This window comes from Nyctereutes procyonoides, unplaced genomic scaffold, assembly GCF_905146905.1.
Source record: "Nyctereutes procyonoides isolate TBG_1078 unplaced genomic scaffold, NYPRO_anot_genome, whole genome shotgun sequence".
Taxonomy (NCBI): Eukaryota; Metazoa; Chordata; class Mammalia; order Carnivora; family Canidae; genus Nyctereutes; species Nyctereutes procyonoides.
Window position 1 is genome coordinate 18278321 of NW_026575125.1, and position 27449 is coordinate 18305769.

The window sequence follows — 27449 nt, forward strand, 5'->3', positions numbered from 1 at the left end:
CAATAAACTAAAACAGTATGAAGGTGAACTGCAGCTCCAAATTGTGTGACACCTTCTAATTGGTATTGATTTGCCTATCACAAAGCATCTGGCCAGATCTTTCTAGGTTCCTCCTCCTCCTCTCCTGTGTTTCAAAATCTTCACTCCTCTTTGTTCGGCATGGATGTGTTTTGCTCTTCACTTAACTGATAAATTGATTTTGATGGCTTCTCATTTAATATGTTCTCCTCTTCTGATTCAGTGTCTCCCAGTAGTGATTTTCTGGAAATAAGATGGAAAACACGATAGCCTCCAATGGTGGAGATTGGGGACACGTGGCCCATGATCATAGAAGTTCTCTTGTATGAGAAGGGCCTTTTGGATCTAATGTCATGTCAGGATTTTATCTGTAGAATCATTAATTCTCAAATAACTAGGAGTACCATGTCCTTGAGAGATGCTATGCTTGGTGCTGTAGATATAGTAGTCAATGAGACAGAAAAGGTCCCTTCTACATAGGTCTTACATGCTAATGGGGAGGAAATTCGTTTCCTATTGCTGCTGTAACAAGTTACCACACACTTAGCAGCCTAAAGCAACACAAACTTGTTAAGTTATGGAGGTCAGAAGTCAGGAGTGTAAAATGGGTCCATTGGCCCATGTTCTTACAGGAGGCTCCAGGGAACAATATAATAAAGGTTGCCTATTTATGCTATGGCTTATATACCTTTTTCTTCATCTTCAAAGCCAGAAATAAAACATCTTCAAATTTCTTGGAAGCAGAGAGACAATCATCACTTCACCTTCTGTCTGACACTGACCCTCCAGCCTCCCTCTTATAGGGACTGTTATGATTATAGTAGGCCCACCGAGACAATCCAGGAAAATGTCCCCACCCCAAGATCCTTAACTGAATCAAATCTGCAAATTGTCCTTTTTTCACATCAAGTAACATTTACAAGTTCTGGGATTCATGTTGAGTATATCTCTAGGGGGTCATTATTCAGTCTACCAGAGAGAGAGGAGGGAAGGAGAGAAGGAGGGAGAGAGAGGGAGAGAGAGAGGAAAAGTAAACAGGTGTGAAAATTTAGAAGATGATTATAAAGTGTGATTTGTGCCATAAAGGCAGTAAGGGGGTGGGGGGTAACAGAGTTGCACCACCCAGTGTGGTAGCCACAAGCCACAGGTGACTACTAAGTTTTTAAAATGGGGCTAGTGGGAGTGAGGAGCTAATTTTAAATTTTATTTCATTTTAAATACTGCAAACTCAGGTAGCCATAATGACTAATGGCTACCGTATCGGACAGCACAGCTCTAGGCTTTTTAGAGGGCACAGAAGAACATGTTTACTTCTTTTTACCTTAACTGAATTGTGTAAAGATCCATGAAAGCAGTCAATCCCCACTGACCTTAATATATGGAATAAGGCTACTTACGTGAGCAGATAGGTATTTTTTCCTGAATGAGCAAAAGAGAAACATTCCTTATTAATAAAACAATATTGCTATTCCATTCCAACAGGAGAAACTTCCTACCATTTAGCGGCTAAGTGGGACACAGCTTATAATACTTAATTTCCTTCCTTATATATATATACACATGCTTGCCCTGGCTTCATGATGAACTGAGTGTATTTCCTTAGTTACTGACTTTGGACTTGGCCATGTGATTTGTTTTGGCCAATGAAATGTTAACAGCTATGACAGAAGCATGGGCTTTAAACATGCTCACATGGTTGGGTTTACCCTCTTGTGTTCCTGTGACTGCTATGACAACAGCTTATCTTGTGTAGCCACTGGTTCAAGGAGAGTGTGTAGACATGTGTGAACAGGCCTGAATCCAAGCTAGAGGCACACCTTGAGGCTGGAGTCCATCTTGCCCTACCTGAACTACAGCCAATCTACAGGTCTGTTTTAAGACATGCAATTTTGTGTCAGTTTGTTACTTACCATTGTCGCACAGGTGACTGATACAAGGGGAAATACGAGAAGGACTTCTCCTTACTTGGAGGACTTCACACATTACTGAGGGAGGCTGAATTCTCCATAAGCCTTCCAAGCTCCCTTTGGCTTTTACATTTAATATGGGGGAGGCCAGACAGGGATTATTTGCTTTCAAAGCAGTTTCTTTTAGGAGTTTTAAGAATAGGGAGACCTTCAAAGTCTAAAGATTTGTGTAACTGAAATTGCACAGCTCAGTGAGAACTCAGCTAAGTGGAACTCTTCACTTTAACAAGGTCTATTTTTAGCTTCAATGACGCAACTTTGTCCTTCCTGAACTCACCATCTTTCAAGCTTCGTTACCAGGAAAGCAAGGAAAATACCACTAGCTAGCCTTCCTTCTAAAGTAAGTGTGATGAAAAACAAAATTGACAAAGACTTTTAAAAGCCAACAGTAATTTAAATGTATGGGTTTTATTTTAGTTTCTAGAGTCACTAAAAGTAAACCTGACAATGCCTCTCGAACGGACATTCTCTTCTTAGTGACTGGAGTGGAAGCTTAGCCACCTCTCCTGTTGTTTCTCTGCATGGCCAAAGTTGAGTGAATTTTTCTCCCTGTGATTTTTGTTGCCTCCTGAGCATTAATGATGCTGGAATAGTATTGTACTCTCCCCCAGGTGCATCGATTTTCCTGCTTGAATTGATGTAGTCCCACAAAGAGAACACCTCACTGTTATTATCCTTTTGGATGCTCTATTCACTGGCTTGGCCATTCTACTCAGCTTAATCAAAAGTAGGCTGTGTCTATGGAAGAAAATACAACTTTTCAGATGTGGGAAACTTCCTGAGCTTGATGCATGAGAATAGGCTTCTACTCAAAGGTTAAAGGAATCAAATTTCAAAAATTTAATATAGCAACTGATTAAAAAATATTAATGGAACAACAAACTACAGCATGCAAGATTTTGAACTTGTAGGAAAAATTACTTCCTATGTGTTTGGATCTGGCAACAAAGGCCAAAAAGCATAATTATTGCTTTAAGTTTCTCTTTTCTAGATGAGGATATTTATTCACTGAGGAAGCCGTTAAACTGGGACAATTACCAATATCCAAACAGAGAAATCTGGCTCATTACTCTGTATTTTTGTTGCAGTTGCTCAACTCAATTACATTATTCCTATTTGTGCTGTATGTCCAGAAACATCTCCCTCAGGCCAAAGGTCAGCCACACTCTCATGATCTTTTAGGTACAGGGCGAAGGGAGAACGTCTTTCCCCTGAAGCTTCAGTAGGGCTGAAACCAAGGAGGAAGCATACCTGAGTTAAATAGGAAGTTGGGTCTAGTACACCAAAGAGGTTGAATCAAAGCAGATGGTTAGAGTGAAAAGGTAAGAAGCACATCATGGCAGGCATTAGGTACCAGGAAGAAGAGAAATCCACTTCGAGAAAGTAGGGCATAATCCCAGGTAGTTCTTGGAATAAGCACTATTGTTAGGGACTGGCACCCTGTAGGTGTGTATTAGCACAAGGAGTCAGCTATACAGGTCAGAAATCCTCCAAATTTGTCTCTCCCATAAGACTAAGCATCCTGCGAAAGCTCTTATCTAAAATTTCTTCTTATTCCTCTAGTGCTTATCATACGTGAACCATATAAATTCTGGCAGCATGGCAAAATAATCCAGATTAAGTGGATACATGATATTCTTGTTAATGTAACTATTCAAGTCAAGTTATGCCAAGAGACAAAAGTTCAGGTGAGTAGCCTTTCATTTATTTTATTTTATTATTTTATTTTCAAATATTTTATTCATTTATTCATGAGAGACACACACACAGAAAGAGAGAGAGAGAGAGAGAGAGGAGAGAGAGAGAGAGCAGAGACACAGGCAGAGGGAGAAGCAGGCTCCATGCAGGGAGCCCGATGTGGGACTCGATCCCTGGTCTCTGGGATCACACCCTGGGCTGAAGGCGGTGCTAAACCACTGAGCCACCCGGGCTGCCCTAGCCTTTCATTTATGTAATGAGTTGTAATTTATGTAATGGAGGAACAGAAAAGACGGACTTAAAAAGGTGAAAAGTAGTTAAAAATGCTGGTCACAAGGTTTTCTTGTAGCAAATTAACCGCATGCTTTCAAAAAGGCTACAGTGATTCTCTGGTTGGTAAAAAAAAATGTGGCTTCTACTACTGGGAAAAGAAGATGGACTTAAAATGTAACCTTTAGATTCTTTTTAGAGAAAAGCACTTTGAAAGGAGAAAACACCATATAAGTGCCAAGTCTTATTATTATCATCATTGCCATGAATACCTCCAAGCCACGGAAAAACATGTTCATAAAAGAAGTCTGTTTTGGAGATGGGCTAGTGAGGAAAGTTCATTTGAAATATTCTGTTCACAAGCTGCCTGCATTTAGTGTCATCTCTCTGAAATCCCAAATTACTACTGTCACCACTGTGTACAGAAAACTTTCAGGTAAATAAAGAGCACAGCAGGAAGAAAACGTTAAATGCTTATACAGTGGTCTAATGATAACAATCCCAGAGCATTATTTACTTTCATGGTAAATCATAGTGTGAAAGTAACTGTATACATTCCTGTTCCTGACCACTGTCACCAATCACTATGGAACACTGGCTCTTTCTATTCTTCCTACAATTGTAGAACGCCTAAAATAAATCTGCCACACATGAATGTCAGGTCTGTTTAGCCTCTAGCTTTTCTAGAACTGCTCAAGTTCTCATATTCATCTCTATATTCCGGATATGTTCATATGATACACATCTAGAGTAGGAGTTGGCAAATGACAGCCTGTGGCCTGAATTAGTCCAAAATGCCCAAATGTCTGTTGTCTGGTTGTTTTTTTTTAATGTCTCATGAGCTAAGATTGGTTTTTACATTTTTTTAAAAAAGTATTTATTTATTCATGAGACACACACACACACACACACACAGAGAGAGAGAGAGAGAGAGAGGCAAAGACATAGGCAGAGGGAGAAGCAGGCTCCCTGCAGGGAACCCGATGTGGAACTTGACCTGGATTGCTGAATCATGCCCTGAACCAAAGGTAGAGGCTCAACCGCTGAGCCATGCAAGAATATTTCATGACATGTGACTATTATATGAAATTTAAATGTTGATATTTTCATAAATACCTTTTAGCTGTGATTACAGTTGCATTTACTGGTACGTGAAGAGAAAGAAACAAATTCCTCTTATTTATTGTGAATAATTGCAGATACCTAGCATAAAAACTGGGGACAAAGGTAGAACAAAATGTATACAGTTTACATCTCAAAACTGCTAAGTATATATTTGTAGGCAATGTCTCTACCTTTCTTTGTAAGCTGGAATATCTTGAATCCAGAGTGACTATGAGGGTTATAAGACAACTGTATGATCCTTTTGTTTAGCACCCAGCATATAGGAAACACTCAATGTCATTTAAGCCTATGTTTATCATGCACAGAGTGAGAAGAATTTCAACTTCTGGCAATGCAACAAGTTTCTCAATGAGAACAACTAGAAAATCTGAACAAAATATTAAAAACCTCTATTTGAAGGCATAGGGGAGCTACAAAGATTAGATGAGTGGCATTAAGATCCTACAGAGAAGAAAAGCCAGAAAAGTGAGCCTGGCATTTGGCACTGCTTTTTATCTCAAGGTGTCTGACAATTCCAAAAGCAGTGGCTGAGAGGCTAATACATAGGACAGAGATTTCAATAGACCCACAGACATCCTGGGATGAAAATTTAAGTTCAAGACCACCAAGGGGGAGGAATCCTAACATACACTTAGAGATTTCTGTTAGAATTCTAAAGGAATATAAATTTAGAAAGTAAACATTAACAGACCAAAAGAAAAAAATAGACAGCAATATATTAATAGTAGGAAACTTTAAGGCCCTAGTTGCATCAATGGATAGATCATCCAGACGGAAAATCAATAAGGAAACACTGGCCTTAAATGACATGTTAGACCAAATGGACTTAACAGATTTATACAGAACATTCCTTTCAGAAACACCAGAATACACATTCTTCTCAAGTGCACAGGGAGCATTCTTGAGGACAGATAATATGTTAGGCCAAAAAGCAAGTCTTAATCAATTTAAGAGAACTGAAATAGTATCAAGCATCTTCTCTGACCACAATGGTATGAACTAGAATCAATTATAAGAGGAAAACTGGTATTCACAAATATATGGAGAGTGAACAAATGGGTAAATGAAGCAATCAAAAGAGAAATAAAAAAATGAGATGCAACAAAAGTACTTTTAAGAGGGAAGTTAATAGCACTAAATGCCTACCTCAAGAAACAAAAAAAAATCTCAACACCTAACTTTACACCTCAAGGAACTAGAAAAATAAGAACAAATGAAGTCCCAAGTTAGTGGGGCCCCAGTAGTTAGCCAAGTGTTAGAAATAACAGATCAGAGCTATATATATTATGAAAATATAAAAGATCAGTGAAACCAAGAGCTGGTTCTGTGATTAAAACAAAATTGGCAAACCTTTAGCTATACCCACCAGGAAAAAGAGAGGAGTTAAAGAATTAAAATCAGAAATGAAAGGAGATATTGCAGCTGTTATTACAGAAATACAAATGATCAGGAGACTTCAATGAACAATTATATACCAATAAATTATCAGCCTAGAAGAAATATATACATTCATAAAAATATACAATCTTTCAAGACTGAATCATGAAGGAATGGAAGATCTAAACAAACCAATTAATAATAAGGAAATTGAATTAGCAATCAAAAACCTTCTAACAAACTAAAGTTCAGGACCAGATGGCTTCATAGGTAAATTCTACCAAACATTCAAAGAAGAATTAATATCAATCCATCTAAAACTCTTCAAGGAAAATAAAAGAGAAGGAAACTCATTTTACAAAGCCAGCAGTACCCCATACCAAAATCAAAGTCATCACAAGAAAAAAAAAAACTGCAGGCCAATATCCCTGATGAACATAGATATGAAAAGCCTCAACAAAATATCTGCAAGACTGAACTCAACAATACATTAAAAGACTAATACACCATGATCATATGAGATTTATTCCAGGGATGCAAGGATGGCTCAACATCCACAAATCAGTAAATGTGATATACCACATTAACAAACTGAAGGATAAAAATCATATGATCATCTCATTAGATATCTAGTAGAAAAAACATTTGGTAAAATTCAAAATCCATTTATGGATTTAATAACTCTCAAAAAAGTAGATATAGAGAGAATGTACCTTAATTGTAATAAATGTCATATATGACAAGCTCATGGATAAGGTCATAGGCAACAGGGAAAAGCTGAAAGATTTTCCTTTGAGACCAAGAACAAAGTGAGAATAGTATTGGAAGTCCTAGCCCGAGTAATTAGCCAAGAAAAAGAAAGGAAAGGCATTCGAATTAGCAAGGAAGAGGTAAATTGTCACTGTTTGCAGATGATACAATTATAGTGAGAAGGCACAAAAGACTCCACTAAAAGACTGTTAGAACTAGTAAATTCAGTACAGGAGGACATAAAATCAATAAATAAAGTGTGTTTTATTTATATACACTAACAACAAAAAGAAATTAAGAAAGTAATTCCATTTATCATTGCATAAATGAATACAATACCCAGGAAAAAATTTAGTCTAGGAACTTAAAGACCTGTACACTAAAAACTCTAAGTCACTGATGGAAGAAACTGAAGAAGAAACAAATAAATGGAAAGATACTTCATGCTCATGGATTGGAAGAATTAATATTATTTAATGTACATACAACCTAAAGTAATTTACGGATTCAATGCAATCCTGATCAAAATTCCAATGGTACTTTTCAAAGAAATACAACAAACAACTTAAAGTTTGTATGGAACTACAATAGACCCCAAATAGGCAAAGCAATCTTGAGCAAGGAGAACAAAGCTGAATGGATCACACTCTCTGATTTCAATCTATATCACAAAGCTACAGTAATCAAGACAGTATGGTATTGGCATAAAACCAGACACAGAAATCAATGGAACAGAACAGGAAGCTTAGAAGTAAACCCATGCATATATGATCAATTAATTTATGACAAAGGAGCTAAGAAGACTCAATAGGCAAAGGACAGACTATGATAAATGGTGCTAAGAAAACTGGATAGCCACATGCAAAAGAATGAAACTCAACCATTATCTTACAAGACATACAAAAATAAACTCAAAATGAATTAAAGACCTGAATGTAAAACATGAAACCATAAAACTTTTAGAAGACAATAGGTGGTAAAGTCCTTGACCTTGCTCTTGGTAATTATTTTTGCTTTTGTTGCTAGTTCAAAAAAAGGGGAAATCATCTACACAGCTAAAAAGCAACCCACTGAATGGGAGAAAATGTCTGCCAATCATATATATTTCATAAGGGATCACTAGCCAAAAAATATAAGGAACTCATACAACTTAAAAGCAAAAACAAAATCCAATTAAAAAAATGGGTAGACCAGCAATTGCACTGCTGGGGATTTACCCCAAAGATACAGATGCAATGAAACGCCAGGACACCTGCACCCTGATGTTTATAGCAGCAGTGTCCACAATAGCCAAACTGTGGAAGGAGCCTCAGTGTCCATCGAAAGATGAATGGATAAGGAAGATGTGGTCTATATATACAATGGAATATTCCTCAGCCATTAGAAACGACAAATACCCACCATTGGCTTCGACGTGGATGGAACTGGAGGGTATTATGCTGAGTGAAATAAGTCAATCGGAGAAGGACAAACATTATATGGTCTCATTCATTTGGGGAATATAAAAAATAGTGAAAGGGAATAAAGGAGAAAGGAGAAAAATGAGTGGGAAATATCAGAAAGGGAGACAGAACATGAAAGACTCCTAACTCTGGGAAACGAACTAGGGGTGGTGGAAGGGGAGGTGGGCGGGGGGTGGGGGTGACTTGGTGACGGGCACTGAGGTGGGCACTTGACGGGATGAGCAGTGGGTGTTATTCTATATGTTGGCAAGTTGAACACAAATAAAAAATAAATTTATATAAAAAAAGCAGTGGACTTAAAAAAAATGGGTAGAGGATCTAAATAGACATTTTGCCAAAGGAGAAATACAGATGGTCAGCAGGTATGTAATATGAAAAGATCCTCAACATCACTAGTCATAGAGAAATGCAAATCAAAACCACAAGATATCAGCTCTTACCTGTTAGAATGGCTAGTCTCAAAAACATAAGAAATAACAAATGTGAAGATTCAAAGAAAAGGGAACCCTTGTGTACTCTTGGTAGGAATGTAAATTAGTGTAGCTACTATGGAAAAAAGTATGGAGGTTGCTCAAAAAATGAAAAACAGAACTATCATAGCATCCAGCAACTTCAGTTCTGGGTATTTATCTGAAGAAAATGAAAACACTAACAACACAGATGAAGCTTGAAGGCATTATGCTAAGTGAAATAAGTCAGAGGAAAAAAAATACCGTGTGATCTCACTTATATGTGGATTCTTAATAACAAATAAAAACCAAGCTCATAGAACAGATTGGTGGTTCAGAAGTAGGGTGTAGGGGTCAGTGAAATGGGTGAAGGAGATCAAAAGGTACAAAATTCCAGATATAAAATAAAACACAGCAATATACTGTACAGCAGAGTGACTAGAGTTAATAAAAACATACTACAAATCTTAAAAGTACTCATCATAAGAAAAAAAAATTGTTAACTATGGTGATGGATATTAAGTGGACTTACCATGATGATCATTTAGTGATATATAGGTATACCAAATCATTATGTTGTACACCTGAAACTAGTAAGATGTTACATGTCAATTATACCTCAAATTTAAAAAGAACTCTAAAGGACTGTACTTTAAGTGTTAAATGACACATTCCAGCTTTCAGAGATACTGAAGCCAAGCTTTGGGTAATATCATTCCATCATTGAATTAAGTTGCTCTGGGATTTCTAGTGCTCTTAAACTACCCACCTCCCTGCAAGGCAAAAGTAAACACTCTCTGCAGGAAGATCACATCATCTAGAACCTCAACTTATCTCATCTTTTCTTTCATATAAAATGTCCAATAGTTATTTTAAAATAAGCAGTTATGCACAAAGAACAATCCGCTTAAAAACCAAGAGCAGGGATCCCTGGGTGGCTCAGCAGTTTGGTGCCTGCCTTTGGCCCGGGGCATGATCCTGGAGTCCTGGGATCGAGTCCCACGTTGGGCTTCCTGCATGGAGCCTGCTTCTCCCTCTCCCTGTGTCTCTACCTCTCTCCCTTTCTCTCTCATGAATAAATAAATAAAATAAAATAAAAAAACGAGCAAAAGAGGACAATAAAAACAAACCCCACAGGAGGTCCATATAAGGAAGATATCATTTAGGAATTTCATTTATGGTTAACTTGATATTAAATTAATTTCACACATGTTACAGTTGTTTCTTTCAGTATCATCACACAGCAATAATAGTACTGCCATTTTCTTAGGCTGTATCTCAAACCAGTAAAATACAAAAGGAAAATATGGGATATTAGCACACAGCTGTTGCTGAAAAAGAGCAAGCAATCACAATAGCAATCAGAACATTTTAACATCTAAAAATGGCTCTAAGATAACTTCAAATATTTCTTTAAATACTCCATGTCTTTGAAAGTTTATCACTTTCAGATAAAATAATTATCTGATAAAAGATAAAAGAATTAAAAGAATGTGAAGTCTGAATATAGACAATCACAGGGACATAACAAGCACAAAGAATCCTCAATTTTCATTTGGAAATAAAATATTCAGTGAAGTTTTAATAATTATAACATGAAATTTTAAATTAATTCGGTATCAAGGTTCCCATATATGTAAATATTTAAATTGGCAATCAAATGACCCATGCTATAGCCTCACAGAGAAGTGGCCAGACTTAGAAAAACACATGTACAGAGACAACTCTCTAGATGAATGAAATATGATGCCCATTTTCACTTTCCTTTCTTTCTGAGAGTCTAATTACAAGATCTTTTTTTTCTACGAGTCCTCATGAGTGCTTTGTTCTTATATTACATAAGGTGGGCAGATAACTTCTAATGATCCTCTCATTTGCTCTATTTCCTATGGATACCATGATGTAGCACCTAGAAAACTACCTTTCATTCATAGGAGCTTAAAAGAAGCAAGTTATAATACTAGTTAACAATAAATGAGTACTTAGTATGTACAAGGTACCATAACAGGCATTGTCATGTATCAAAATACTTAATATTTGCAATACACTTAGGTTTTTACCAAAAACTAATTTCAAAACAGCACTAGTTAATATGTTAAAAGAATTGAAAGAAAAGACAAAGATTTTTGGTTGAGAAGTGGAAACTAAAAAAACAACTGAAAGGAAATTATAAAATTGAAAAATAAGATTGAGAGCTCAGTGGATTAAGTGCAGATTGGATGTAGAAGTATATGGAATTAGCTAACTGGAATATGAATCAAAATAAAAATATCCAGACTTAAATTATAGAGAATCAAAAGAGTAGGTGTAAACACAAACTTTTGGGATGTAATGAAAAACTCCCGTCATTAGACCCTCAAAAAGAAAGGAGAGTGAAAATGGGCAGAAATTATTAGTGAGGTAATGGTTGATTATTTCTCAAAAGTGGTGAAAGTATCAAGCCACAGACTAAAATCAGTACTACCTATGCCAAACTGGATACATAGTAAGAAAACCATATCTAAATGCTTTATAGTAAAACATCAGTTAACAAAGCAAAGTACAAATTAAAATACCATTATACACTTAATAGAATGGCTAAAACTCAAAACATGGACAACACCAAATACCAGAGAGAATATGGAAAAAAAGAACTCTTGATTATTTAGGAAAGCAAAATGGCACAGCCACTTTGGAAGATAGTCTGGTAGTTTTTGCACAGCTAAATGTTGTATTGGCATATGATCCAATAATCATGATCCTTGGTAATTACTCAAATTAGCTGACATTTTATGCCCATGATAACCTGTACAAACATCATAATTGTTAAAACTTGGAAATAATATGTCCTTCAATAGGTAACTGGATGAACAAACTCTAGTACACTCCTACAATGGAATAATATTCAACACTAAAAAGATATAATCCATCAAGCCATCCATGAAAGCACACAAAGGAGCCTTAATTGATACTGATTTAAGTGAAAGAAATGAGTCTGTAGAGGCTACAGATTGTCTGATTCCAACTCTGTGATAATCTGGAAAAGGCACAAATAAAGAGTTAAAAGATCAATGGTTGCAAGTTTAGAGGGACAGAATGATGAATAAATAGGTGGAACATAGGGTAATTTTCAGGCAGGGAAACTATTCTGTTTGAAACAATGTAAAAAAAACTTAAAAAATCTCAGTAGGTGGAGAAAAAGCATTTTATAAATCTAACATGTATTGCTGATAGAAAAAGAAAACTCACTCAAAACACAGATAAGAAGGTAACTTCCTCAACTTCATAAAAGGCATCTATAAAAATCTACAGTAACATAGTTGATGGCAAAAGCCTGAATGTAGTACTCTAAGATCAGGAACAAAAGAAAGATGTGTGTTCTTACCACTTCTATTCAACAGTGTACTGGACGTTACAGCCAGTGCCATTAGGCAAGAAAAAGAGGGAAGGCCTCTAGACTATAAAGGAAGAAATTTAAAAATTGTCTTTATTCACAGAAGATAGGGTCACTAATGTAGAAATTCTGATGGGATTTATAAAAAGGCTCCCAGAACTAAAAGTGAGTTTAGCAGAGTTGCAGGATACAAGATCGACAAACAAGTCAAAGATTTCTCTAGGTATCTATAATAAAAAACCGGAAATTGTAACAAAATTACTACCAGTTGAAATAGCAAAAATTTGAAATACAAAACATGTGAAAGACTAGTATATTGAAAACTACAAAAGGCTGTTGAAAGAAATTAAAGAAGCCGTAAAAAAAAAAAATGGAGACATACACGGTCTTTATGGGTCCTAAGACTCAGGAGTCAGTTCTCGGGATCCCTGGATGGCGCAGCGGTTTAGCGCCTGCCTTTGGCCCAGGGCGCGATCCCGGAGACCCGGGGTCGAATCCCACGTCGGGCTCCCGGTGCATGGAGCATGCTTCTCCCTCTGCCTGTGTCTCTGCCTCTCTCTCTCTCTCTCTCTCTGACTATCATAAATAAATAAAAATTTAAAAAAAAGGACTCAATTCTCTTCAGTTACTTGTATCTTTAACACAATCCCAACCAACATATCAATATGCTCTTTTGTACAAACTTACAGGTGATTCTAAAATTCCTATGGAAACCCAAAATATCTGGGATGCCTGGAACAATTTTCAGAAAGGACAAAGTTGAAGGGCTGAAACTATGTCTAAAAGCACACATAAAGACCGTAACAGTCACCTCATAAAATAAGATATACAGGTGGCAAATAAGCTTAAGAAAAGGTGCTTTCCATCCTCTGTAAATGAGATACCACTACACACTTATGAGAATGGCAAAATCCAAAACACTAATAACTTCAAGTGCTGGTGAGGATATGGAGCTCAGATTCAGTGTTGATGGGAATGCAAAATAGTATAGCCACTTTGGAAGACAGTTTGTCAGTTTCTTAGAAAAGTAAACATACTGTTGCCACTGGATCCAGTACTTGGGTTTCTTGGTATTTACACAAGAGAGTTGAAAACTTAGGTCCCCCCAAAATAACTAAACAAAGATGGTTATAGCAGTTTTATTGGTAATTGTCAAATCTTGGGAGCAACCAATGTGTACTTCAGTAGGTGAATGGACACGTTAACCAGACGATGGCTACATCCCGATGATGGGATATTAATATTTGGTACATCCAGACAATGGGATATTATTTGGTACTAAAAAAATGAACTATCAAGCCATGAAAAGACATAAAAGAAACTTTAGTGCATATTGCTAAGTGAAAGAAGCTAATCTGAAAAGACTATATATGATCCCAACTAGATGATATTCTGGAAAATGCAAAATTATGGAGACAGTAAAAAAAAAATCAGTGGTTATCAGGAGTTGGGCAGGGGTGGTGGTGAATAAGTGAATCACAGGATTTTTAGGGAACTGAAAATACTCAATATGATACCATAATGATAATGATACATGTCATTATACATTTGTCTGCACCCACTGAATGTACAGTGCCAAAAGTGAACCCTAATGTGAACTATGGACTTTGGGTGATTATAATTTATCAACGTAGGTTCATCAATTGTAAAAGTGTACCACTCTGGTAGGGAATGTTGATAATGGGAGAAGTTATGTGTCAGGGTAGCCTCCGCTTATCCATGGGGGCTACAATCCAAACCACCAGTGGATGCCAGAAACCATAGATATTGCCAAGCCCTATATATACTATATTTTATCTTATATATACACCTGTGATAAAGGTTAATTTATAAATTAGGCACAGTAAGAGACTAACAAAAACAACTAAAATAAAATGCAATGGTAAGCAATATACAATATTGTTTTTGTTTTTTTCTTTTTTACAAATTGAAGGTTTGTGGCAGCCCAGCACTGAACAATTCTATCAGTGCCATTTTTTCCCCACCAGTATTTTCTCACTTTGTCTTTGGGCCACATTTTGGTAATTATAACAATATTTCAAATTCCATATTTATTATGGTTATCTATGATCTGTGAAGTTTGATATTAGCATTGTAGTTTGGGGAGGGGGTAAAAATTGTGCTCATATAAGATGGCAAACTTAACTGATAAATGTGTGTTTTTGGGCCGCTCCACCAATGGGCTGTTCCCCCATCTTTCCCCCTCTCTTCAGGTCTTTCTAGTCCCAGAGACATAACAATATTAAAATTAGTCCAATTAATAACCCTACAATGTCCTCTAAATGTTCAAGTAAAAGGAAAAGTTGCTTGTCTCTCACTTTAAATCCAAAGCTAGAAACGATTAAGCTTAGTGAAGAAAGCAAGTTGAAAGCTAAGACAGGCCAAAATCTAGGGCTGCTAGGCCACACATCCAAGTTGTGATTGGAAAACTTCTTGAACGAAATTAAAGGTGCTCTTCCACACAAGACCAACATACTCAATGGTGAAAAACAGAGACTTTCCCCCAAGGTCAGGAACAAGACAAGGACGTCCAGTCTCACCAGTTTTATTTAACATACTACTGGAAGTCCTAGCCAGAGCAATCACACGACATGAAGAAATAAAAGGCATCCAAATTGGTAAGGAAGAAGTAAAACTCTCGCTATATGCAGATGACATGATACTATATAGAAAATCCTGAAGACTCCACCAAAAAAAAAAAAAACTACTAGAACTGATGAAGGAATTCAATTAAATCACAGGATACAAAATCAATGTACACAAATATGTTGCAATTCTATAGACTAATATTGAGGAAGCAGAAAGTGAAATTAAGAAAACAGTCCCATTTACCATTGTGCCAAAAACAGCAAAATATCTAGGAATAAACTTAACCCAAGAGGTGAAAGACCTGTATTCTAAAAACCATAAAACACTGATGAAAGAAATTCAAGACGATGTGAAGAAATGGAAAGACATTCCATGCTCATGGGTTGGAAAAACAAATACTGTTAAAATATCTATACTATCAAATATAATAATCTATATGTTTAATGTAATCCCTATCAAAATACCAAAAGCATTTCTCACAGAACTAGAACAAATCTAAAATTTGTATGGAACCACAAAAAACCTTGAATAGCTACAGCAATCTAGAAAAAGAAAAATGAAATTGGAGGTATCACAATCTAGATTTCCAGTTATATTATAAAGCAGTCATAATTAAAACAGTATGGTACTGGCATAAAAATAGATATAGGTCAATGGAACCTAAAACCCAGAAATACACACACAACTATATGATCAATTAATCTTCAACAAAGCAGGAATGAATATACAACAGGAAAAAGATAGTCTCTTCAACAAATGCTGTTGAAAAAGCTGGACAGCCACCCGCAAAAGAATGAAACTTGGACCACTTCCTTATACCATATACAAAAATAAACTCAAAATGGATGAGAGACCAAAATGTGATACCTGACACCATAAAAATCCTAGAAGAGAACACAGGCAGTAGTAATATCCCTGACATAAGCTGTCGCAACATTTTTCTAGATATGTCTCTTGAGGCAAGGGAAATAAGAGCAAAAATAAGCTATTGAGACTACATCAAAAGAAAAGGCTTCTGCACAGCAAAGGAAACAATCAACAAAACTAAAAGGCAACCTACTGAACAGGAGGAGATATTTGCAAATAACATATCTGATGAAGGGTTAGTATCCAAAATATATAAAGAATTTGCATAACTCCCTTAAAAACCAAATAATCTAATTAAAAATAGGCAGAGGACATGAACAGACATTCTGTAAACAAAATATACAGATGGCAAACAGACACATGAAAAGATGCTCAGCATCAGTCATCACTAGGGAAATGCAAATAAAAACTACAGTGAGAGATCACCTCACACCTGTCAGAGTGGCCAGAATCAAAAACAAAGAAAACAAGTGGTGGGGATGTGAAGAAAAAATCCTCTTGCACTTTTGGAGGGAATGCAAGTTGGTGCAGCCACTGTGGAAAACATTATGGACGTTCAGCTAAACAGCTAAACAGCTAAAAATAGAACTACCCTATGATCCAGGAATCACACTACTGGGTATTTACACAAAGAATACCAAAGCACTATTTCAAAGGCATATATGCAGCCCTATGTTTATTGCAGTATTATTTACAATAGCCAAACTACGGAAGCAGCCCAAGTGTTTATTGATAGATGAATAAAGAAGATGTGGTACACACACACACACTGGAATATTATTCAGCCATAAAAATAATGAAACCTGCCATTTGCAGCAATAAGGCTAGAGCTAGAGAATATAATGCTAAGTGAAGTAAGTCATTCAGACAAAGACAAATATCACATAATTTCACTCATATGTGGAATTCAAGAAACAAATGAACAAAGAGAGAGAGAGAGAAAGAGAGAGAAAGTCTTTAATTACAGAGAACAAACTAATGGTTATTGATGGACAGAAGATCAAACCAGCCACAAAATTCCCTTTAAGCCAAAGCCTACTCCAGAGCAAGGCCCTAACTCTGTTTAGTTCTATTGAAGCTGAGAGAGGACGCTACAGGAAAAAAAGTTTGAAGGTTCCAGAGGTTAATTCATTAGGTTTAAGGAAAGAAGTTGTCTCCAAAATATAAAAGTGTAAGGTGAAGCAGCAAGTGCTGATGTAGAAGCTGCTTCAAGAGGGATCCCTGGGTGGCGCAGCGGTTTGGCGCCTGCCTTTGGCCCAGGGCGCGATCCTGGAGACCCGGGATCGAATCCCACATTGGGCTTCCGGTGCATGGAGCCTGCATCTCCCTTTGCCTGTGTCTCTGCCTCTCTCTCTCTCTCTCTCTCTCTCTCTCTCTCTCTCTCTCTCATAAATAAAAAAAAAAAAGAAAGAAAAAGAAGCTGCTTCAAGTTATCCAGAAGATCTAGCTAAAATAAAACAGTTATTGAAGGTGGCTACACTAAATGACAGATTTTTCAATAAAAATGAAAAGCCTTATATTGGAAGAAGATGCCATATAGGACTTTGATAGGAGAAATCAATGTCTGGCTTTAAAGCTTCTTAGGACAGGCTGACACTCCTTTTAGGGGCTAATGTAGCTGGTGACTAAATTGAAGCCAATGTTCATTGACTGTTCCAAATTCCTGGGTACTTTAAGAATTGTATTAAATCTACTCTGTGTTCCCTAAATGAAGCAACAAAGCCTGGATGACAGCACATCTGTTTACAACATGGCTTACTGAATATTTTAAGCCCACTGTTGAGACCTATTGTTCTGAAGAAATTCCTTTCAAAATAAGACTCTTCATTAACAATACACCCAAAAGTCACCCAAAAGTTTTGATGAAGATGTACGACAAGATTAATGTTTCATGCCTGCTAACACAACATCCATTCTGCAGCCCATGGATCAAGGAGTTATTTTGACTTTCAAGTCTTATTATTTATGAAATATATTTCATAAGTCTACAGCTGCCAGGGACAGTGGTTCCTCTGATGGATGTGGGCAAAGTCAATTGAAAAACTCCTGGAAAAGGTTCACCATTTTAGATGCTTTTAAGAACATTGGTGATTCATGAGAAGAGGTGAAAATATCAAAATTCAAAGGAGTTTGGAAGAAGTTGATTCTAACCCTCATGGATGACTTTGAGCAGTCGAAGACTTGAGTACAGGAACTAGCTGCAGCTATGTGGCGGGAAGGGCAAGGGAACTGGAATTAGTAGTGGAGCCTAAAGATAAGATTGAATTGCTGTCATCTCATGATAAAACTTGATATGGGATGAGGACTTGCTTCTTATGCGATGAGCAAAAGAAAGTGGTTTCTTGAGATGGAATTCTGGCGTAAATGATGTCATTTCAAGACAGCTTGAAATGTCAAACCAAGAATTTAGCCTATATACATAAACTGTAGTTGATACTAGCAAAGAAAGTGGTTTCTTGAGATGGAATCTGGTAAAGATGTCATTTCAAGACAGTTGAAATGACAACCAAGAATTTAGCCTATTACATAAACTTAGTTGATACAGCAGGGGCAGGTTTGAGAGGACAGACTCCAATTTTAAAAGAAATTCTTCTGTGATTTAAATGTTATCCAAAGAGCATCACATGCTGCAAAGAAATCATTCATGAAAGGAAGAGCTGATTGATATAGCATACTCCGCTCTTGTGTTATTTTAAGAAATTGCCACAGCCACCCCAACCTTTAGCAATCAGCAACCTAATCAGCTGCCATCAACATCAAGGCAAGACCCTCCACCAGCAAAAAGCTCGAAACTTGCTGAAATCTCAGATGATTGTTAGCATTTTTTAGGAATAAAGTATTTTTAAATTAAGGTTTGAGCATTGTTGTTTTAGACACAGTGCTACTGCACACTTAATAGAATACAATGTAGTGTAAACATAATTTTCTATGTACTTGGAAACCAAAAAATTCATTTGAATCACTTTATTGTGATACTTGTTTTATTGCTGTGGTTCTGGAACCTAACCTGCAGTATTTCTGAGTTATGCCCATACTGTAACAAAAGTTATGTGAACATGGCCTTTTTCTCTCACAATATCTTACTGTATTGTACTCACTTTATTCTTCTTGTGATGATATGAGATGACAAAATGCCTATGTGATAAGATGAACTAAGGTGAATGATACAGGCATTGTGATGTAGTGTTAAGCTACTACTGACCTTGTCATCACACTTCAGCAGAAGAATCACCTGCTTCCAAACCATGGTTAGCCATAGGTATCTGAAACCATAGGTAAGGGGTGGGGAGACTACCTAAGGAGGGAAGTTTATGTGTCTTCTCAATTTTGCTGTGAACCTAAAACTGTTAAAATATTCCTATTTAAAAAAAATCACCTAGAAGAAGAACTTTGTGATCTTCGGTTAGACAGAGATTTCTTATATATAATACCAAAGGCATGATCCATCAAACTACAAATTGATAAAATAGACTTTATAAAAATACTTTATAAAAAATATTATCATCTGCATTTTGAGAGACACTGTATACAGAAAATGAAAAGACAAGCACTGTATTGGGATAAAATATTCACAAAATGTTCACATAGCAGATATCTAAGAGAGGACTTACATGTAATATCTAAAAAACCTTCAGGGTGCCTGGGTGGCTCAGTCTGTTAAGTGTCTGACTCTTGATTTTGGGTCAGATCATGATCTCGGGGTCATGGGATCAAGCCCCATGTTGGGCTCCACACTCAGTGTAGTCTGCTTGTCTCTCTCTGTTGCTCCCCTCACCACTCTCTCTCTCAAATAAATAAAATATTTTTTTAAAAAACTCTCAAAACTTAAACGAAAAAATATCCAATTAGAAAATAAGCAAATTTTTTTTAAAACCTTGTGATTTTAAAAAAGATTTTATTTATTTATTTATGAGAGACACAGAGAAAGAGAGAGGCAGAGACACAGGCAGAGGGAGAAGCAGGCTCCATGCAGGGAACCTGACATGGGACTCGATCCCGGGTCTCCAGGATCACACATCTGGCTGAAGGCAGTGCTAAACCGCTGAGCCACCCAGGCTGCCCAAAAATAAGCAAATTTAAATAGACATTTCACTTTTTTTAGTGCATGTGCTGCCGAAGCAAGCACTAAATAGACATTTCACTAAAGAAAGCATACCAATGGCAAATCAGCATATGAGAATATGCTCATGTTATCACTGGGTAAATGCTAATTAAAACTATGATGAGATACTCTTACATATTTATTAGTATAACTAAGATTCAACAGACTGCCCATCCCTAGTGTTGATAAGAATACAATTAAACTGGACTCTCATACACTGCTGGCAGAATTGAAAAATGGCATTCTCACTTCAGAAAACAAGCAGTTTAAAAAAACAATATCAACTAGTGATCCACTCATTCCACTCCTAGGTATTTACCCAAGAGAAGTGATGGCATATGTCCAAAGACTTTTGCAATGAATGTTTATAGCAGCTTTATTTGAAATTCCCCAAAATAGAAATAACCCAAATGTCTATCAATAGGTTAATGAGTGAGCTGTGGCATATCCATGCAGTAGAATATTCAGCAATGAAAAGTATTATTGATGTATCTTACAATGTGAATGAACCTCAAAATAATCACACTGAGCTAAAGAAGCCAAAGTACATACTGTATGAGCCATTCATGAAAAATTCTATATATGCTATACAGTGCCAAAAAGCAGATCAGTGATTGATGGGGATAGGGAAAGGGGGGGGGGTTCATGGAGGGATAGAAAAGAGGGATTCCAAAGAGGTATAGGGAAGTTTTTGGAGGTGATGTTGTAGTATGTTGAATTGTGTCCCTTCAAGAGACATACCCAAGTCCAAACCCTTGGTACCTGTGAACGTGAACTTATTTGGAAATAAGTTCTTTATAAATGCAATTAAGAATCTAAGATGAGGGGTGCCTGGGTGGCTCAGTTGGTGAAGCACATGCCTTCAGCATTGGTCATGGTCCTGGGGTCCTGGGCTTGAGCTCCATGTAGGGCTCTCTGCTCAGTGGGGGGTCTGCTTCTCCCTTTCCCTCTGCTCCCTGTTTGTGCTCTATCTCAAATAAATAAAATCTTTAAAAAAAAAAGAATCTGAGATGAGGTCAACCTGGGGCTTAGGGTGGGCTCTAAATCTTGAGACTAGTGCCCTTAAAAGTGCAAGAAGAGGGTGACTGGATACAGACAGGGAAGGCAGCCATGTGAAGACAGAGGCATAAATTGGAGCTATGGGCCCACAAGACTAGGAATACCAGGAAACATCACAAACTGCAAGAGGGAAAGAATTCTCTCAAAGAGCCTTTGAAAGAAGTATGGCACTCCTTATTCCTTGATTTTGGATTTAAGGCTTCAGAGCTATAAGTGAATAAACTTGTGTTGTTTTAAACCACTGAGTTTATGGTAATTTATTATGGCAGCCATAGGAAACTAATACAAATAGATGTATTCATTGTTAGGTTGTGGTAATATTTTTTCATATATGTGTGTGTGTGTATGTATAAACTTACCAATTTGTACATTTTACATATGTGTAATTCATTGTATGTCAATGAGACCTCAAAACTGTTTTAAAAAAAGCAGCACAGAGTATTTAAACAACATGCTTAACAAACCGGACCTAATTTTTGTATACTGGACATTGTACCCCCAAACGAGAGCATAAATAAAAATTTTAGGTACATATTCATGGAATATTTGCCAATGCTGGCCAATATAAGTTCATTAAGCTACTCTCACCAAATTTTAAAGGAATGAAGCTGTACAAATCATGTCATCTTATTATGAAAAATTGAGATAAAAGTTAATAAAAAACATTGGACAATGCTGATATGTTCAGAAATTCAGCATTGTACTCCTAGAGATTGAAGAAGAATTCAAGATTGAAATTAGGAAATAATTTAACTGAATTATAATATCACATATCAATATTTGTGGGATGGAGCTAAATCCAGGCTTAAAAATACAATACTAAAAATGAAATGTATGACCTTAATGGCATATATGTAAATGGAAAATTTAATCAATGATCTAACATCTATTTCAAGCACTCAGAAGAATATCAGGAAATTAAACATAAAGGAAATAGAGAATAAGAACAAAAATTAGTAAACTAGAAAAATGTAGTAGAGAATTAACAAGACCCAAGTTATTTCTATGAAACAAAAAACCAATAAAAATGATACTTTCCATTGTAAGATCCAGTAAGAAAAACAAGCCCCCCCACCCCCCAAAAAATCCCTGAACAGTAAAGATAAAAAAAGAGGTCATCACTAAAAATCTTACAAACATCATAAGTGAGCTTATATTAATAAATTTGAAAATTAAGCTAAATGAACAAACTATTAGAACTGATAAATATAGCAGGGATTCTGAACACATGTCAGCATACAAAACTCAACTGTATTTTAATGAGATAATGGAAATGAAAATGGGAATAATAGAATTTACAGTATAATCAGATGAACTATATACATAGGAATAAAGCTAATGAAATGCAAGACCATTTCACAGAAAACTTCAAAGTACTATTGAAAATTTCCCTCAGGTAACAAAAACAACTTAAAGATATAATACCATTTATACAGATGGGAATAAAATACCATAAAGATGCCAACAACCTCAAAACTGACATAAAATTAAATTCAATCCCAGTGGACATCTTGGAATACTTTTATATCAAAACTGACCCATTAAAATTCAAACGCCAAAAATAGCCAAGATATTCTTAAAGAATAATAAATTAGGAGGACTTGCTTTATAAAATAGCAAGCATTATTTCATTTATTTACTTTCAAGATTTTACTTATTTGAGAGAGATAAAGAGTGTACACTTATGGGGGGAAGGGGGGAAGAGAGAGAATCCCAAGCAGACTCTGCCCTGAGTGCAGAGCCCCACGTGGGCCTCCATCTCAGGACCCTGAGACCATGACCTGAGTGGAAACCAAGAGTCTGAGGCCTGACTGAGACACCCAGGCACCTCTATTTATTTATTTTTTAGTTGTGTTTACTTAGAAGTGTCCAGAATGTCAACAAAACAGCTGCAGCTTTTTTATTTTTTTCAATTACATAGTGGTATTGAGTTCACAGAACAATAATTATTTCATGTAAGCTGCATCTGAGACAACTGAAGATGGAAAAACTGCCATCCCCATATGTAACTAATTTCTGCTGGGCACCAACAAGAACCTGCTTTAAATTTCTGCACCAAGTTACAAGCCCTACACTGTCCCAGGCAAGGTTAGTGGCTGCTGAAAAATACCACCAGGACAGGGCTACGTAAAGACACATTTGGCAGTGTGTTAGTGTACAAAAAAAAAAAAGACACCATACTGTTTAAAAACAAATCTTACACAGCCTTACATTTCAGTTTTTTTCTTTAAAAGGAGTGAGTTGCATGCAGAGTGGGGGTTACATGCTTTATAGACAAGAAAAAATGCTCTAGAACCAACTTATTCATCATCATCCTTTTTCTCCTCATCCTCGTCCTCTTCCTCGTCTTCTTCCTCTTGCTTTTTTTGCTTGCTTTTTTCAGCCTTGATGACTCTTTTTTTTTCTTTTTTTCTTTTTTTTTTTTTTTTTTGCCACATCAGGTTTTCCTTTAGCTCGGGATGCAGCAATATCCTTTTCATATTTTTCCTTCAGCTCAGCAGCCTTCTTTTCATGAGGCTGCTTGTTATCTGCAGCAGTTTTATTCCACATCTCTACCAGTGTCTTTGCAACATCATCAATGCATAGGCTGGGATGTTCCCCTTTGACTTTTAGGTAATACTCAGAACAAAACAAGAAAAAGGCCGAAGGAGGCCCCTTAGGTGCATTGGTATATGTGCTACTGAAGTGAGCACCAAGTGTACATTGGGGTCCTTGAATTTCTTCTTTTGTTTCCCCTTTAGGGGGAATATAAATTTTCATTTCTCTTTCATAATGGGCCTTGTCCGCCTTGGCCATGTCTTCAAATGTTCCTTTGTCTTTAGCAGACATGATCTTCCACATCTCTGAGCACTTCTTAGAAAACTCAGAGAAGGTGACTGAAGCATCTGGGTGTTTCTTCTTGTGCTCCTCTTGGCAAGTTTGCAAAAAAGAATGCATATGATGACATTTTGCCTCTCAGCTTCTTAGGATCTCCTTTGCCCATGTTTAATTATTTTCCCCAGCAAGGCTCAGAGTTGCCCAGTGCCCATCTGGCTCTCACTTGCCCTGGCGCTGTCTCTGTGGAGCTCAGTGTACTGCAATGGCTGTTGCCAGCATTATTTTAAAGCTATCTTAATAAAGCTTGCTATTAGTGCTAGAATATAGATAACTTGAACAGGAGACAGAATTTAGAATTGATTCATATACATGAATAATTGATATAAAACAAAGTTGGCCATCCAGAATAATGGGAAAAGATTGTCATTTCAGTAAATGGTACTGTAACAATTATATATTCATATATCTAAATAGCCATATGTACAAGAAAAACATTGCCCCTACCTCAGACCAAAACAAAGAATCAATTCTAGGTGCATGTAGGTCTAAATCTGAAAGGTAAAACAAACTTTCTAGAAGAATATATAAAATATTTTCATGACATTTGAGTAGGCAAAAGTTTTGTTAAAAAGATGCAAAAATCACTAACCATAAGGGAAATAATAAGTTGAACCACATTAAAAGCAAAGGGTTCTATTCATAAAAAGAAAATAGTAAGAGAGTAGAAAGGCTAGCCAGTGAGAAGAAATTTATATGTATCTCCAACAAAAGGCTTATATCCAGAATCCAAAATTAACATCTGCAGATCAATAAAAAGAAAGATAAGGATGCAACAATGGTCAACATCAGCAAATCAATGTGCTACCCCACAAAACGAAGGATAAATATCATATGATCATTTTAATAGATGCACAAAAGGCATTTACAAAATTCAACATCTGTTCATAATAAAAACTCAACAAAGTGGGTATAAAGAGAACATACCTCAACATAATAAAGGCCATATGTGACAACTGCACAGCTAACATCATATTCAATGGCAAAAAGCTGAAAGCCCTTCCTCTAAGATCAGTAACAATATAAAAATGCTCACTTTTGTCACTTTTATTCAACAGAGTAAGTCCTAGCCAGATCAGATAGACAATAAATAAATAAAATAAAATAAAATAAAATAAAATAAAATAAAAAAATAAAAATAAAAGACACCCAAATTAGAAAGAAATAAAATTGTCACTATTTATAGATGACATGTTATTTATTATATGTGAAAAACCCTAAATCCTCCACCAAAAAACTGCTAGAACTATACAGGCTAGTATTTCTGATGAGCATAGATGCAAAAATCCTCAACAAAATATTAGCAAATCAAATCCAACAATACATTAAGAAAATCATTTACCACAATCAACTGGTATGTATTCCTGGGATGCAAACGTAGTTCAGATTTCACAAATTCACGTGATACATAATATTAACAAGAAAAAGATAGAAACCATATACATGATCATCACAAAAGATGCAGAAAATGCATTTGACAAAGTACAACAACCATTCATCATAAAACCTCTAAAGTTTGTTTAGAGGAATTATGCCTTAACATAATAAAGGCCATATATGAAAAAGCCCCAGCTAACATCATCCTCAATGGTGGAAAACTGAGAATTTTCTCTCTAAGATCAAGAACAAAACAAGGATGTACACTCTTATCATTTTAAGATGGTACTAGAAGTCAGACAAAAAAAAATCCATATTAGGAAGAAATAAAACTTTAACCATTTGCAGATGACATGATACTGCATATAGAAAACCCTAAAAACTTGACCAAAAACTAGAAGTGATGTCTCCTCAGGACAGGGAAAGAAAAACAAAATTAAACTATTGGGACTATGCCAAAATAAAAAGCTTTTGCAAAAAGAGAGAAATAGCAAGTGTTGTCAAGGATGTCGAGATAAAGGGACCCTCATATACCTTTGGTGTGGATGCAAACTGATACAGCTACTGTTGAAAAGAATATGGAGGTTCCTCGAAAAGTTAAAAATAATAGAATTACCATAGGATTCAGTAATTACACTACTGGGTATCTACCCAAAAAACCCCACACAAAACCCACTAACTCGAAAAGATATATGCACCCCTTTGTTTACTGCAGCATTATTTGTAATAGCCAAGATATAAAAGCAACCCAAGAGTTGATTGGTACATGAATGGAAAAGAAGATGTGGGATGTGTGTGTGTGTGTGCACATGCCTGCACGCACACGCATGCACACATGCATGTGTATAATGAAATATTAGTCATAAAAAAGTTGAGATCTTGCCATTTGCAACAACATGGATGGACCTAGACACTATAATGCTCAGTGAAATAAGTCAGACAAAGATAAATACCGTCTAATTTCACTCATATGTGAAATTTAAGAAAGAAATGAGCCAATGAAGGGAAAAAAGAGACCCCCCCCAAAAAAAACCCACACTCTAAATACAGAGAACAAACTGGTAGTTGTCAGAGGCGGGGTGGTTAGGGGGAATGGGTGAAAGAGATAAAGAAAATTAAGAGTACACTTATAATGAACACTCAGTAATGCACGGAATTGTTGAATCATTATATTGTACACCTGAAACTAATATACTGCATGTTAATTATGCCTCCATTAAAGAAACTGTCAGAAATAACAAACGGATTCAGTAAAGTTGCAGGATACAAAATCAATATGCAAAAATCAGTTGCATTTCTATACCCTAATAACAAAGTATCATAGAAATTAAAAAAACAATCCCATTTACAATGGCATCAAATGAATAAAATACCTAGGAAAAAATTTAACCAACGTGGTTAAAGACCTGTATATTGAAACCCATAAGACGTTAATGAAAGTAACTGAAGAAGACACAAATAAATGGAAAGCTATTCCATGCTCACAGATTAGAAGAATCAGTATTGCTCATATTACCCAAAGCAATCTACAGATTCAATGCAATCCATATCAAAATTTCAATGAAATTTTTCAACAAAACAGAACAAATAATTCTAAAATTTGTATGGAAGCACAAAAAACCTCAAAGAACCAAAGAAATCTTGAAAGAAGAACAAAGGTGGAGACATCACACTCCATGATTTCAAACCATATCACAAAGCTATAGTAGTCAAAACAGTGTGTATTGTCATAAAATAGAAATATAGATTAATGGAAGGGAATAGAGAGTCCGGAAACAAATCGATGCATAAATCATCAATTTATGACAAAGGAGCCAAGAATGTTCAATGAGGGGAAAGTCTCTTCCACAAATGTTGGGAAAACTGGACAGCTATATGCAAAAGAATTAAACTTATACCATATGCAGAAGGTAATTAAAAATGGATTAAAGACTTAAATGTAAGACACAAAACCATAAAACTGGAAGAAGTACCATATGATCTAGCAATTCTAGTTCTGGGTATGTATCCCAAGAAAACAAAAGACAGTACCTCAAAAAGACATATGCACCCCTATGTTCACTGCAGCATTATTTACACTAGACAAGGTAT

General features: G+C 36.2%; 1 pseudogene; it reads right to left on the bottom strand.

The window, feature by feature from the left end:
- Positions 1–23407: 23407 nt before the first annotated feature.
- Positions 23408–24090, bottom strand: LOC129518415 (high mobility group protein B1-like; annotated as a pseudogene).
- Positions 24091–27449: the final 3359 nt, after the last annotated feature.